Source organism: Sturnira hondurensis, unplaced genomic scaffold (genome assembly GCF_014824575.4).
Source record: "Sturnira hondurensis isolate 20B ecotype Veracruz unplaced genomic scaffold, ASM1482457v3 Scaffold0017082, whole genome shotgun sequence".
Taxonomy (NCBI): domain Eukaryota; kingdom Metazoa; phylum Chordata; class Mammalia; order Chiroptera; family Phyllostomidae; genus Sturnira; species Sturnira hondurensis.
In genome coordinates this window covers 2,805,475-2,817,794 of record NW_028089713.1, presented here as the reverse complement: position 1 = coordinate 2,817,794, position 12,320 = coordinate 2,805,475, and positions in this window count along the sequence as shown.

Below are 12,320 nucleotides of genomic sequence, written 5' to 3'. Positions count from 1 at the left end.
GAGGTGTGCAGGGCCCAGTCTGCACAGCCGTCCACGATGGCCCTGTTGGAATTGGCTCTATTGTCCTTTTTGTTTTTTAAATTAAAAAAAATTTTAATTATATTTGACATGTCAAATATATTGTTTGGTGTGCACAGCGTAGTGATTCAGCACTTACATACCTTACAGAGCGGCCCTGCACTGAGCACGGTCACCCTGTTGTCAGGCCTCGTTGTACCATCGAGTCTGCTCCTTCCCCAGCACACCACGCCCTGCAGCTCACTTAAAATGACTGCGAGTTTGTGCTTCTTAACCCCCTCCCCCCAAACCTACCTTTGCCCACTCCCTGTAAGTGAAATTATACGGTATTTGTCTTTATCTGTCTGACTTTCACTTAGCATGATTTCTAGGCCCATTCATGTTGTCACAAATGCCAAGATTTCAGTCTTTTTATGCTAATACTACATGGCATACATGTACCACCCCTTTATCCAATCATCTATTGATGGATACCTAGGTAACTTCTGTATTTTGGCTATAGTAAATAAGCTACAATAATGAACGTAAGGGTGCATATGCATATGTCTTTTCGAATTAGTGTTTTCATTTTTGGAGGATAAATACCCAGAAGTGAAATTGCCAGGTCATACTGTAGTTCCATTTTTAATCTTTGGAGGAACTTCCATGTTGTTTCCCGTGGTGGCTGCATTTACATTCTCACCAGCAGTGTCTGAGGGTTCTCTCCCTATACCCTCCTTCACACTTGTTATTTGTTGTCTATTCTGGTAGGTGTGAGGTTGGAGCTTATGGGTTTTGTTTTAGATTTTATCTATTTATTTTTAGAGAGAGGTGAAGGGAGGGAGTAAGAGAGAGAAACATTGATGTGAGAAACATCTCGCATACCCCCAACTGGGGACCTGACCCGCGACCCAGGCATGTGCGCAGACTGGGAATCGAAGTAGTAAACCGTTGACCTTCAGGTTCACAGGCCGGAGCTCAGGCCACTGAGCCACACCAGCCAGGGCGGGACCTATGGTTTTCATAATGTAAGTTCCTTTCCCTCCTACCACTTGGCCTGACAACCACACTCCTCAACATGCCACCCTCAGTCTGGAGGTGATTCTTGGCTATTGGTTACCCCTTTCCGGGCATTGATTGACACAGAGCTTGGGACCAGAATTGAGGGGAGGAGGGCTTATGTGCAAGTGTGGGTGTATTGGACAGTGTAGAGAGGGTCTGGAGTTGGACCATCACTACCTTCCTTGTGGAGGCAGAGTCCTGGTTGGACAGTTGGCCACAGGCATTGTATGAGGGACCTCATGATTCCCGAGTGAAGGCTGGTGGGTTTAGGGTGGGGCAGGAAAGACTGACAGAACAAATGGGGAGGAGAGCAGGCCACTGCCTCGCCTGACAGCAACCCCTCCTCCAGGACCTTTTGCTTATCTTCAGCCCAAGGGCCTTCTCCGTCTCCTTCCTATCTCCCCCTCCACCCTCGTGAAAACTCACCCATCCCTACCCTTTAGGACCCTGCTCTTCAGTATCTGAGGAGTTAACTGGCTAATTGGATTTACCAATCTAAGCTCTTGTGTTGGTGACAAATTAACAGGCAACTCCTGAAGCACACTGGCCTTTTCACTAGCCATGGGGCCTTATTCACCCAAGAGGTGGTTGGCAGAGTGGGAAGGTGCAGAGGTGGAGTGGATGTTTGGGCGTGTGGGGGCCTGCTCAGTTCACCCATCTACTCAGAATGCACTTAGGAAGCTCCCGCTGGAGGCCGTGGCCTGCTACACTGGGGTTGTGAGTCCAGCAAGGCCCTTACACAGTTTTGAGGAAGATAAACAGCAGTAAATACTCGATTAGATAGTGACCAAGAAACTGAAAGAAGGGAGGTGCAGGGTAGAGTGCTTCGGGAGGACCCAAGAGGAGCACCACGATCAGATTTGGGCAGTCAAGGAAGGCTCCCTGTAAGAGGAAACATAAAGACATGGAGAATGAGGAGGAGCTAGCTTGGCAAGAACAAGTCAGAGGAGAAAGTTTTAAGGGCAGATCCCATCTCCCAGGGGCCCCACCCTGGGTCTCCGGACTTTGGGGCAAGGGTGTGTGGGGGGCATTCAAGGCAGGGCCGCTAGGGACTCCTGGCACCCAGAGACCTTGTTCAGCTGTGAGGTGTGTGTGCCAGCCCAGGGAAACATGGGTTTGGGGGTATGCTAATATGCGTGGGGTGTGTGCTGGCTGCCTGTGGTGTGCTGCAGGTTCAGGTGGCACTGGGTGCAGTGTGGTGTGAGGCCCCAGCAGCCCAGGTACTAGAAGCCCAAGCCTCTTTCAGGCAGCTGTGGAGGGCAGGGTTGCCGGGTTGGGGGTGGATTTCAGGATTGCCAGGGCCAACTGCAAATTAACCAGTCTGGTGATAAATGCCTTTGCTGCTTTTCTCCTCCCCTCTTGCCCCTCCTTGCTCTCCCGAAAATCAACAACTGTGTCAACAGCAGGGTGATTGTGCTTGGCCGGCAGACTCCTGAGCTGCCAGGATTGGGCAGGTGCTGGCAGGGGCTGCCCGAGCCCCATGCTGGGAGCAGGCTGGGAGCAGGCTGGGCCAGGCTGCCAGGGCTGCAGGATAAACAAGGCCGCACACAGGCTGGCCAGGAGGGAGGCTGCAGGCAGGAGGGAGAACAGGTGTCTCAGGAGCACTGCAGACACAAAGGACCTCTTGTCTGCTCCTCCTTGGCCCAGGGAGCAGCCCCCTGCCTCCCAGCCCAAGACCAGTGGTCAGGTCAGCCAGGGGGTGCTGGGAGTGAGGGATGGGCACATGCTGACCTCTGGACTCCCCCCTGCCTCTTGGTGCTTGTTTTTTCTTGCTTGGAGCGAGGTGAAACCAGTCCTGACCGGGTGTGGGAAGGGGGAGGGGAAAGTGGCTGCACTAGTCCCACCCTCATGAGGCCACAGTAAGTGTGTTTCCCGCTGGAAAGCCTGCAGGACTCCTCACCCCTGCAGGGCATGGAGGAAGAAAGCAGGGGAGGTGGGAAGGGCACCTGGCTTTTTTGGGAGGAAAAAAGCAGACGGTCAGGAGTGATTGGAAGGTCGGGTGACAAGTAAGGGAGACTTGGGCCAAGGGGTTCCAGGTAGAGTTCGGGCCTGGACATGGCTGGGGTGTGGCAACACCACCCTGCCTCCATACTGCTTTTGAAACAAGCCTTTACTGAGCACCTACCAGATGTCAAGCACTGTATTCGGGTTGGGGGAGGCAAGGAAAACATAATACAATACCAGCACGGACTGGCAGGTTCTGGGACTGCCTCTTATAGGTAACATAACCTGAGTCTCAGTTTCCTCACCTGTAACACGGGGGTGATAGCAGTCGCTGCCTGGTGGGGCTGTTGAGCTCATTAAATGTGTGACGAGATGCCTGGTGTGATGCCAGTTGTGCAGTAAGGATGATATAAGAGCAGGCCACTCTTGTTGTCCCTGTCTCAGGGTTTTGGAGCCTGGGGAGGAGACCGGTAGAAACGATTGCAGTCTAGTCCAGCAGTAGAGCCCAGAATGTGCAAAGGCTCTAGAACACCCCAGAGGAGCAGTCCCCTGTGCTGGGACCACTCTGCTAGAGAGTGATTTATGAAGGCGACGGGGTGGTGGGGGCAGGAGCGACTGACACACGTCTGAGCTGGGCTTGGCCTGAGAACGGAGGCCGGGCCTTCTCGGCAGGGGCACTCTGTGAGCCAGAGCCCAGAGGGGTAAGAGTGCATGTTTATACCTGGACTGCAGATTCGTGAGGACCAGCAGCGGGGCCGCGGCTGGGGCCAGGTGAAAGCCTCGGGCTCATCCCCGCTTGTTTACTGCAGGGTGCGCTGCCAGTTTCAGTCCTCACACGGTGGACCTCGCTCCCTCCTCCCTACACCAATACATATGAAAAACTCAGTCTCATTTTGGAATATTCGTCAATATATAGAGAAGCAGGATTGTTTAGTGAAAACACCATAGAGTTTTAGAGTCAGAAAGTTTTGGATTTGAAGCTTTTGGATTTTGAATCTCAATATTGGGCCATTTACCTGATTTCTTGGAGCCGCATAGCGGGATCTCCCCAGGGGCCAGGAGACTGAGCCTCAGAGAGAGGTGGGCTGAGCGCCGATGCCCCATTCGCACAGTGAGTGGGGCTTTCAGGACCACTCTTCAGTCCTGCCGGCGTCAGAGCCCTTCTTGCAGCTCGGGTTCTGTATCTGTGAAGTGGAAGCAACTCTGTCTCTTCCTTCCGTTCAGACTGCTAATGGGTCATGGGTAGATTGGTCAGGCCAAGAAGCCCGGGACCAGAGGAGCTGGACATTGGCCTTCCTGGGCAGCACTGGGCCTGCTGGACTGAAGCAGAGGGAGCTGACTGTGCAATGGCCATGGCAGTGATTCCAGCCTAGGGCTGCTCCCTGTGCATCCGGCAGTGGGGCTCTTCACGGGCCCGCTGATCTCTTCCTGTGACTACAGTGCTGGTGGTGTTTGAGGGCCGGTAAGCACAGAGGAGACCAAGGCACCAGTGTAGCTTTGGCTTGTGTGTCCTCAGGCCCAACACTTGGCCTCCTGGAATATCGCTTTTCTCATCTGCACCCTGGGAAGGCCCATCATGACCCCAACGGGATGACCCGAGAACGCTGTGCTGCTGTGGCATTAGAGCCAGATGTGGATAATTAGAGCCACCCTGTCACTTTTGTAGCAGTTTCAAACTCCAGATGTGTAGTCAGACACTGTGCCGCCGTCTTTCCTCGGCACTTGGCAGTGCCTTCCCTGGTGTACCTCCCTCCGTGTGGCTTACCTCAGGGTGCCTCACGAGACCAGTCAGCAGGGCTGAAAGTATCTGACTGCCCATTTCATGGATGAGCAGACTGAGATCTGAAAATGGGGCAGGTGGTGGGGATTCCTCACCCCACACTGGCTGTGGGTCTTCAGGGATGAGCTCCCCCACCTGGTGTTGTCTGGTCCTCAGCTGAATGAGCGGAAACCTGCTCTGGGATTTGCTGCAGCGGTCCTGGCCTCCTGCCACTGGGTTTGAGGAATTGGTGATGGGAAGGCTAGGGGCACTGAAGAAGGTCTAAAGCCCATTGGGTCTCCAGACGTTCATAGGGAGCCCATCCCAGGACCAGATCGGAAGGGCATTTGCCTGGGCAGAGGTCACCATTCTCCTCTCCCTCATTTGCCACCTTGGTCGTGCCCGGCATGGGCACATCTCCATTTTTTCTTCCTCCTCTGCCCTCAGGTTTTTCATTTGGCTGTGAGGTGAGGTGCACAGGGGAGTGCTGGGAGATGTGGCTGGGGCAGTACTCCGGGATGCCCTTGCAGGTGGGCAGGTAGCTTCCTAGGTAGCCCTGAGTGAGAGGCAGAAAGAGCAGCAGTGACACTTGGATTTTTTTAAAAGGTCCATGTACATATTTACATATAATTTGCATATAACCAATACACTGACCATAGTTTTATAATGCAGCTCCAGGCATATTTGGATTTGCCTTTTATGCTATTGTTCTTTGTGAAGATGGCTACTTCTCGCTCGTTTCCTGTCCCATTTGAGGGGGCCCAGGAGCCTTTGCATGCAGGTACACAATGCTCGGCACTTAGCAGGTGCTTAATGAATGTGAGGATAAAGTGAAATTAGAGAGAGAAGTTGCTCCTTGGGGCCTGGGTTTTGTGCTCATGACTGGCAAGGCTGGTGGCAAATGGAGCCCCTGGGGGTCCTGGGGTGGTAGGAATCCATTTCCCTCTCTTACTAGGGCCAAAGGGAGACATTTTTCACTTCTTGGCCTTGTAGAACATAGTGTTGGGAATCAGGGGAGCAGAAAGGAAAGGCCAGGCTTTCTATTATTTTGTTTTCCAGATTAAGAATCTGTTATTAACAACAATTTATGATGTCCAGGTCTGCAGCCAAGCACATTCTGTTCTCCAGTGTTGGGGAGACTCTTAGGGGCCATGGTGAGTGGGTCAACAATTTTATGATTGACTGTGTGCTGTCTGGCTTGTGCTAGGGGACAGTTTTGGTTTTGGGTGGATTTGAGCCCAGCTCTGTGTGGGGAGACGCCCTTCCGGACAGTGTGGCATCCCCAAGTGAGCCCAAATAGCTCTTGTAAGCAGGACGAGTGGGCTCACTCTCACACTTATGCCCCCTGGGCCTCAGGCTCCAGATTTTTCTCTGTGAGATGGAGTCAGGGCGCTGATATTTGGACCAGAGTCACTGTCGAGATTGTTGAGATATCAGGGCCCGGGAAGACCCCTACAATGAAAGGAGAGCAGCTGTGCGTGAGAGGATCCCGGAAGAGGGGGGTCAGGCAAGATGACCACCGGCTGTGTAGAAAGAGCGATGCACCAGCAAATCAACCCCCTTTCTGCAAAAGTGCTGAGCTGGTGGAACTTAGCTCCGTGGCTTTGAGATTGGGGCCGGAGATAGAGCTCTGTGGGTGCCTGGGCTGTGTGTGTGCCAGGTTGTGTGTGGGGGTCCCCGATGACGATAGAGAGGGCGCAAGCAGCACCTGTGTTGCCTCCTCAACCAGGCTGGCCTTTGCACTTCCTTAGGCTTGTCACCAGTCCCCGTTCCTGGGAGCAAGTCCCCTTCCTCCATCCAGCCCTTATGTAAGTTGGTATCATTCTTCCCTTTTCCCCTCATTCTCTTCCCAGTTGTTTGGCTTGGGATAGATGTAGCGACATTAGCCTTTCTTTAGGGAGTAGGGGGATTTCTCATGGTTAGGGTTGATGATGCCTGATCCCTTGGACTCTGCCTCCAGGCTGGGAGGGTCTCAGGCTGCCTTAGGGAGGGCGAACCTCTTAAAATGATTCAATCCTGCAATCTAACAGGTCTCCAAGGTCTCCAGGTCTCTCTTGGTACTGTTGGGAAGGGCAGACTCACTGGAGGAGGAGCATCTGTCTGTGGGGCTGTGGGAAGAGCCAGGGCAGAGAAAGTGTGCATATGTGGTGGGGAGAGGGATGTGGACAGTGAGGGATGGGACTGGTTTCCAGCTGTGAGGTTTGGACTATTGTCTTCTTATTATCCTCACACAGCTGATGGCCTCTCAGTGCTGAGGCGGGTACTTGTCCTCTGTTCTGGGGTCGCCATCCTCCTCCCTGGCTAGCTCAAGGCTCCAGCCAGGGATTCATGAAAGGATGAACGCAGATGTTTCAGAGAACTTTCAGAGCATTCATTCTGGCTGGAATTTCTCTCTCATTATTCCATGACAAATCATGCCAGTGTCCTGGCTGGTGTGGCTCAGTTGGTTGGAGCATTGCCTCATAACTGAAAGGTCAGGAGTTTGATTCCCAGTCAGGGTACATGCCTAGGTTTGTTCTCCAATCTGGGCATGTACGATCCCTAGTCTAGGCGTGTACGGGGGGGTGACCAGTTGATGCTTCTTTCTCCCATTGATGTTTCTCTCTAAAAAGCAATGAAAAAATGACCTCTGGTGAGGATTTTTAAAAAATCATTCTAAACAGTCTGGTAATTGAGATGTCTTTCCCTTCCCTTCCAGGGCTCCTGGGCCCCCAGGATGTGAGGCCATGGGCAGTGGGGTTGTTCCCTTCCAGGCCTGGCAGTCCTGGGCAGTGGGGTTGTTCCTTTTCTTCCCTCTGCCCTGACGCATGCTGCCTTTGGCTTTGGTCCCGCTTGGGGCCCATTTCTCAATGAATGGTCAAATTTATATTGTTCAGGATTGAGGAAGAGTCATCTCTAGATGTCTTTGAAGAAGGCAGTGGTTTGCTATATTTTGGACAGATGAGATGGAGAATGGACAAGCTCTACCAAGCTCTCGCTGTGTGACTTTTCTGGGTGAGGATGAGGAGAGACCAGACCTTGTCCTCAGGGAAGCTGTGATCTGTCTGGGGAAGTGAGACAAAATCCCAGGAGACAGAGCTGCATTGTGGGAACAAGGCTTTCAGCCGAATCGGCCCTGGTGCCAGGACCGATGGTGACAGTTCTGCCTCTGCAGCGTGGGGTTGGGAGTCTGGGGACGAGGTGGACTCATACAGAGCCATGTTGGAGTGCTGGTTTTGTTTCTTCTAAGCTGTGTGATTTCTGGCAAATAACAGAGCTTTCTTAGAGGTCAGTTTTTTCATTGGCCAAGTGGGAAAAGAATAATTCCCCACAAGGTGGAAAGGCTTCGGTGAAGTGGCTTACTCATCACTGCACTTGGCACAGGGCCTAGAGCACAGGAGGCTCTGGTAAGTGGGGCCGATGTTTAGTGTTGTGGCCATTGTGGTGGCTGTCGGGGTGTGTGCTGGGGTGTGGATGATATGGCTTCCCTGGGGCCTGCCTGGGTGTGGGGGCAGCCTCCTCCCTCGAGTCATAGGTATGGCCTCTGTAGACCTGGGGAAGGAGGACAAGCACGCCTTCAGAGTGTGTGTGTGGGGGGGGAGGCTGTTAGCCATGGTATCTCCTCAGCCTCCTACAGTATTCCTCCTTCAAACACAACCCATGGATGTGCTGTGTGGCCCTGGCCAAGTTACTTAGCCTCTCTGTGCTTCAGCTTCCTCCACTGTAAAGTGCTGTTAACAGTCAGGCCTGTATGTTGGGAGGATTAAAGAAAAAGGATTACAGGGGAAGTGTTCAGAACAGCATCAGCACATGGGACTCTTCTTCGGGTGTTTGGTGCCTTTACTCTTGCTGGGATTATTCTGTTCTCGGAATGAAGCATTCCCTTGAAGAAACAAGGGTGGGACCTGCTCTCCAAGTGTCCCAGAAGCTGGAGCAAGCATGGGGTTGTGGTTTGGGGTGGGCTGGGGAAGGGACTCTTGGTACTGGTGCTGGGGAGGAGCCCAGAAAAGGGGGCACACCGCGTTCTCTCACACTAGGTTGGAGCAGAGCATTGCCACGTGTACCAAAGTGGCTGTGGCTCCGAGCACACTGTCTTGTGCTTTGCCCAGTGTGGCACCTCACACTGGTCACTGAGGGGGGTAGTTCTACACAAGCAGGGTGGATTTTTGCAAAATCGGTGAAATTCACATGTAGCTGGGATCACTTTGAAGCCAGAAACTACCACATTCACAAAACCTAACTGCTGGTGAATTTTAATAATCCATAGTAATCAACAGCCTTCCACTAATCTTTGGACTCTGGGTGCTCAGGAGCTGCTTGCAGGAGCCTGACAGGAAGTGAAGGCTGCCCTGTTGGCCCCAAGCCCACAGCAAGAGGGTTAATTGGGTTTGGCAGCCTCTTTTCCCAGATGCTTGTGCTGTGGTTTTGAGCTTGGGGTCAGGCAGACCTTAGGTAGGACTCTGCCTTCACACCTTGACTTCAGTTGCTTCATCTATAAAATGGGTTTTGTCATTGCCGAAGATCTCTGTGAAGTGCTCAGCATGTGGCAATCACGGCAAATGGCAGGAGGTGTCAGTACCTTTCAGCCAGTGTGGCTGCATCCTGAAGGTGGAGAGCAGGGGCTTAGCAGCACCTGTATTTATTTCGAAGCATCAAAGGCTGTGGTGCGTCTCCCACTTATAAGCTTATCTCTAGAGGTAGAGGAAAGAATTTGTTCCACGTGCAAATGGGAAAATTGAGAGTTGGGAAGGTGGATCTGTCCCAGATCCAAACCCCTTCCCCGTGGCTAGGGCTTTAGAAACCAGCCATCACGTAAGTATATGAAGTGCTGTGGCATCTGCTGGACAGTGGGAGGGCTGCCCACAGTTCGATGCTGTGTATTTTCCCAACATACCGATAGGAAGACCTGGGCTCAGAGAATGAAGACTGAGTCTGTGGCAGGGCTAGGGCTCAAACTCAGACATTCTGCCTCCAGATCCAGTGTTTGTTTCCACCTTGCGCTCAGAATCCTCACCCCCGGCCATCTAGACCCTCTCTGTCATCTCCCCCTCCGTACAGGTAGGTCTGTTAGGGTGGATAGTTAGGAGCCGGCAGAAAGAGGGTTAAATTCCTCCTCAAGCGACAGAGCTGGTTTTGAGCTGGCGCCTCCAGTGACCCCATCACTGACCCCCATCCCCTGGGTCAGGGCAGCAGGCTGTGGGGGGAAGGGCATAGCGCCTCTAACAACCCAAGGGGGTAGAGGGAGGGCCTGGGGAAGCAGGGGTGGGGGAGGGGACACTCATCTGTCTTCCTCTTTGGACAAAGATGCTGGTGGCTTCTTTGGTTTCCATAGGAAATCCCTCAGGGTCCTGGTGGTGGCCTGCCGTCCGTGTGGCCTGCACTCTTTCTCCCCTAATTTTTCCCTTTTATTTATTCATGTGACATGTTCTGGGTAACTTTTACCAGTAAAAGAACATGGAAATGAACCTTAGGGCTGAATGAGACTTTGGTACCAGCTTGTCATTCCCTGAGGAGGAGAGGGATGAATTGGTGGCCCACAGAAGCCAGCATTTGTGGAATATGTGGGTGAGTCCCTGCGAACTGGCAAGACTGCTTATTTCCTTTGTTTTCTCCCCAGGGGGCCCCTACCCCAGTCAACCCCTCTATTAGCACCAATCTTCTGATTTAGAGCTTCCCTTTGGACCGCAGTCACTGTGTCCTCTCCAGATGGTGGGGACACCAGGAGTAAACGTCAATAGAGGCCCGGAGCAGGAGGATATAGCTCACCCAGAGTCATCTGCAAGACTGTGGCGGGTGGGGGCGGGGGGCACACCTGTTCTGGAACCAGTACTTTCCTTGAAACCAGAACCCTAAGAAGAACATTTGAAGAGAGGATTTCTGGGAAAGCTGAGAAACTGATTTTAAGAGAAGACTAAATCTCTTCCTCTATCCCCATCTTCCTGCCCCCAGATCCCTTTACCTCCCTGCTGAGGGATCCTAAATACGCCTTGTCTCTGCGAGGCAGGTAGAGGCCCTTCAGAGGCCCTTCATCGTTCCTAGAGGTGGGGAGGGTTGGAGGGAAGGCCTTCCAGCTAGTGGGGCAGGTCTGGCACTGTCTGTCTGTGACCTTTTCTAGACGCTTCAATTAATGATGTTAATTACAGCTTTGTGAGCATGGCCTGCCACTCTCCCTCATGCCCAATCTGACATTCGTTCCCAGTCTGTGACGCTATGTTCATGCTCTCACCTTTGCCCATCTGCAAGATTAAAGGTGCCGTGAAAGTGCAAATTATTAGCAGCTTCATGTTCTCCAACCTTTTTTTCATTGTGGCAAATGTGTGTAACATTACTACTTTGACCGTTTTCAAGTGCACAGTTCAGTGGCATTAAGTACATTCACATGTTGTGCGAACATCGTGGCGTCCGTCTCCAGAACACTGCCTTATCCCAAACCAAAGCTCTGTACCCATTCAACAGTAAGCGCCCCTTTCCCCCTTCTCACAGCCCCTGTAACCACTGTTCTACGTTCTGTCTCTGTGGTTTGAACTCCCTGTTAAAATGGAATCCTGAAACATTAGCCCTTTTGTGTTTGGCTTATTGTACTTAGCATAGTGCCTTCAAGGTTCACCCACATTGTGGCGTGTCACAGTTGCCTTCCTTTTTAAAGGCTAATATTCCATTTTACAGAGTCTGTCCACAAGGTATCCAGCCATGTCATGTGAAAAATAAAGGCATTATTGGAGAAGATACAAGATACAAGAAACATTGTATGTAGGACAGTGACACCTCGGTCCCCTTCAAAGAGGGTACCTTGGGATCTCACATAGTTTTCCCAGTCACCACCATCTGCCCCATTGTATCTTCCTGAATCTCATCAACAGTCCTAAATGTCCTCTCTTTCGAAGATGATTTTAGTTTTGGGAAAAGCCAGAAGTTGCAGACCGCCAAATCAGGGCTATATGGGGTTGGGTCACCTGGGAGATTTGATGTTTCACCAAAAAACTGCAGGAGACGTGATGCATGAGTGGGTGCAGTTGTGATGAAGCTGCCAACCACCAGTTGCCCATAGCTGCGGCTGTCTGAATCTCCAAATAGTTTCTGTAGAGGAATGTTCAAGCTTAATGGAAAGGTTCATGCAGATTCATTGCTCTACTCCCTCACTTTGAATTCGATGGCCACACAGTCCACATGTTCACACAGTGGCATCTACAACCCCCACTGACCGGTACAGTGAAGTCCTCATTGCTCACTCAAGTGCACTCTAGTCCACTCTCTATGGCTCCAGGTGACATTGATGCTGTGCAAACCATTCTCATATTAACAATGGCTGAACTTTTTCTGGACAGATCTTGTATATGTATCTATCATGTTAGTTTATCCATTTATCACCCGATGGATATTTTGGTTATTTCTACCTTTTGGCTATTGTGAATAATACTGTATGAGCATTGGTGAACAAATCTTTCTTCAAAACCCTGCTTTCTGTTCTGTTGTGTATCCACCCAGAAATGGAATTGCAGGATCAGCCCTGGCCAGGTAGCTTAGTTGGTTAGAGCATCATCTCGATACTCCAAGGTTGTGAGTTTTCTCCCTGGTCACG